This window comes from Taudactylus pleione, unplaced genomic scaffold, assembly GCF_031769625.1.
Source record: "Taudactylus pleione unplaced genomic scaffold, aTauple2 ptg000634l, whole genome shotgun sequence".
In the NCBI taxonomy this organism is placed as follows: Eukaryota; Metazoa; Chordata; class Amphibia; order Anura; family Myobatrachidae; genus Taudactylus; species Taudactylus pleione.
The window spans coordinates 3,191,720-3,195,831 of NW_028285036.1; positions in this window are offsets into that span (position 1 = coordinate 3,191,720).

Here is a 4,112-nt window from a genome sequence, read left to right on the forward strand (position 1 = left end):
TACTTTCCTGCTTTCAGGGTGAGCAGGTCCTTCTCCGGCTCTCCATCGCTCCCTCCTCAGGCTTCCGGCCCCAGCTGCACTGTGTGTTCATCCCGCCGCTGCATGTTGCTGCTGCTGCTGGGAAGCGTCTCCCCTCTGTTCACACGTGGCACTTGTAAATGCTTCTTAAATTAACTGGGAAACAGACAGAGCGGAGACACTTCCCGGCAGCAGCAGCAGCATGTAGCGGCGGGGAGAACATATGAAAGTATATTTTAAAAAAGTCTCCAGCACCTTCTGCGTGACGCGTCGTCCCTTTGAAGATGCTTGTGACTGCAAGGCAGACGAGTACACCAGCGAGGGTCTGCCCCAGCGGCTGCTGCACAAATGACAGCCGGGCAGTCCCGGCCAAAAAGGGTGGGGGTTTGCGGGGGACATAGGATGCAGGTAGGGGGGTGCGGAGGACATGCAAGAGAGAGGTCTTGAGCCGTGGCCGCTTACCCCCGTCCTGACACAGTGGATGGAGCGGGCAGCAGGCAGGTTGGAGCCAGACACCCCGCAGGGGCACAGATCCCTGCACAGCACTGGCAGTGCAGAGCTGAAGGAGCGAGGGAGATGGAGGACAGCAGTGGATGCAGGTAGGGAAAAGTATCTATGTCCCGAAAAGCTGTCATCGCAAAAATGACAGCTATTCGGAATAGATAGTTATGGAGCGGAGGAATGATGAATTCCTCCGGTAATTAGGTAGAACTCAATGCCAGTTCTAAACCTAATTACCTCCAGAGAATTTTAAGTAATAATGAATAGACCCCATAGTCTCCTGATTACTACAATTAATATAATGACAACAGTTTAACAGTTTTTCTTTTTCTAACCAGTTATTTTTTAGTTATTTATGACTCGCCAACATATTAGTCAGTGTTACACATTGAGGGGATCACGGTACACATACATTGGGCCTGATTCTGAGTCAGACGACTCTCGCCTCCTGCCATTATCCTCCACGCAGGAAGGCCTACCCTGAGAGGAAGGGGGGCGGGTACTAATTACCTGGGCCCGGGCTTGCTGGAGGGGCCTGGCACCGCCCCCCTCTTAAATCACAGCAGCCCAGCACACGCTGCTATGTGCTGGTCTGCACTGGGAGACTGCTTGCGGCTGTTAAGCAGCCACAGCAGTCTCCTAAGCCTATGGGGGGAGCGATCAAGCTGATCACGCCCCCCACTGTTTATGCACCAGGCTGAGGGGGCTCACTGCGCCCCTCTCGCCAGCGTGCTGCCTACCACCCTCTATTCAGAAAGGCCTTCTCCGACCACCCTACGTGCAGGAGAGCCTCCACCTATCACCCTCTATTCAGTAGGGCCTCTCTCGAACACCCTACGTGCAGGAGAGCCACCCCCTACCACCCTCTATATCAATACAGTTACTCTAAAGCCCATTTCTCTGAAGATCCATTATAGATATTTTTCTCTGTATACGATATTGCCTGGTGTCTAGTTTATAATACAGAGCCAATTTCCTGGTGGTGAGTGCATCACAGATCTCACTACTGGCTGACAAGAGTATAATATACGGTAAATTTCATGGTAACCAGTGTGCCACAGTGTTCCTTTCCTGGTGGCCCAGTGACATCACAGTCCATTTCCTGGTGGCCCAGTGACACCACAGCCCATTTCCTGGTGGCTCAGTGACACCACAGCCCATTTCCTGGTGTCCCAGTGACACCACAGTCCATTTCCTGGTGGCCCAGTGACACCACAGTCCATTTCCTGGTGGCTCAGCAACACCACACCCCATTTCCTGGTGGCTCAGTGACACCACAGCCCATTTCCTGGTGTCCCAGTGATACCACACCCCATTTCCTGGTGGCCTAGTGACACCACAGCCCATTTCCTGGTGGCTCAGTGTGCAATACATCTAATTCCCTAGTAGCCCTACAATAATGTCCATTCTTTTATAGCCCAGAAGAAAATAAAGTAAATTTCTTGCTTGACCAGTAGACAACAGACCCTAGCCCCCATTTATCAACGATGGTAGACACCAGCTAATTTTTTCGTTTAGTATCACTGTGATATATTGTAAATGAAAAATGTACTAGTATTTACCAATAGTTAATCCTTCGGCGATGTCCCACGAAATCCAGCAAAGCCCTCCTTCTCTGCAAGGTCTTCCACAAGGCTGCCAGCGATGGGGCTCCAGTGTTATGCCCATGTGGGACGGTCCGTCTGAGCAAGTGCATGACACAGGGACCCGACAGTACCTGGAAGGCTTCGCTGAAGCCGGAAAGGCACCGCCGGGTCTCCATTGCCGGCAATGGGGGCCGCATCGCTCTCGCCATCTAAAAGATGACAAACAGTGGTAACCTTAAATTAAAATAATTAAATCCAGAAAGGGTGTCATAACCCCTTTAGCGAGCGCTAAAGGGGTTATACTTTGTTGATAAATGGGGGCCCCTATTCCATGGTAGCCCAATGTACATTAGAACTAATTCCCCAATATCTCAGTGTACAGCAGAAGATCTTGTATGCGACACGCAGGACCACGCAATTGTGCATACACACTATACGATGTAGATGATTTGTCGCTCCAATACGGAGAATCATCCCGATATCGTTCAAGTTTGTACCCGGCCTTCCCTCTGCAATGGCCCGGCACTGCCTTCTATCCAAAATCCTTGTGTTAGTACATTCAGTGTCAGACTGAGTCATGAAGGGCCCAGTGGGGGAATGCAGTGATTGGGGCTTAGGGGTGTGGCCAGCCACAAGAAGGGGTGTGGTCAGCCTCCACAACCATTAGAGTTGCCCCTTTAAAACAAACCATGGTCCCTTTAAAACAAAAAAAATATATAGTAAATACTGCTAGTGCATGCATGATAATGTGCCAGATTAATAACAGCAAAGCGTTGTAGAAAAAACACCATAGTGCTGTGCAGTCTAATGTGTAACATATGTATAATTCAAGTGCACAGTCTGGAACCTGATTCCTAGATGAGGGGGTGGGCCCTCAGGCAGTGTTTCCCACCGGGGGTTTCCCCTGTACACCTGAGGGCCAGTCCGACCCTGAGTACATTACAAAAGTAATGAAAATTAAAAAAAATGTGAAACAAATGAAAATGAAGTAAGGAACCCATTTATTTGGTGTCCTCTGAACAGGACATGCTTCTTGCCTATATGGTAGTGGTGGACAACTTGCTATATTTTATTAGCATGAATTACAACCAGTGACCCCTCCCACACATAACTTATTTTTATAATATGCAGCAGGGTTGCCTACCCTCCCGATTTGGGCGGGAGCCTCCCGATAATCGGGTGCAGCTCCCGCCCCCCCGGAAAGGCAGGCAAGCCTCCCGGCGGCCGCCGATCCCCCGACATCCCCCCGCAATTTACACCTAACCCGCGCTGCGAGGGCAGCCAGTGACGCGATTCGCGTCATTTTGGCCCCGCCCCCTGCTTCACAATGCCTGTATTATCGGCATTGTGTAGCGGGGGCGGGACCAAAATGACGCGATCGCGTGACTCCGCCCCCGTGACGCCTACAAATGCCAGGCACCCGTCCGGACATGCCCCCTTTTTTGGCCACGCCCCCCGCTGCCCTGCCTATCTGGCTGCTCCCTCCCGGAAGGAGCAGCCAGAAAGTCGGCAACTATGATATGCAGTAATAATCTTGGATTTGGTTATTAACATCTTTGTCGGCATATTGGACAGATCCGCCCATTCGTACATGACCATGAGTCCAATTAGGGCAGCTGGCTGACATTTGCTGCTGACCATTAAGGGGTTGCACATTGGACCGCCCGTGTCTAAACTTGTCAACAAAGTCACGTCGCCCAGGTCTTCACTGCCCTTAAACTTGTCCATCAGCCACCTGAGCTGTGAAATTTGCATTTCTCCTCCGTCACGATCATTACACCCAATTAATAAGTACAAATATTATCTTTAGTGACCAATCTGCAGGGTTCAGGCTGCGCTGTGTTGCAGTTAAAGTGGATTATAGGAAATGTAATCACATTAGGGAGAGGGCAGGTCGCCAGAGCAGATTAAATACTTTCAATGCAATCTGGGAGATGCAAGTCTCCTAATCTTTCACCTTATATAAATTCTGACCAACGCGAAGAGCTGAATCAGGTTTCCTGATGT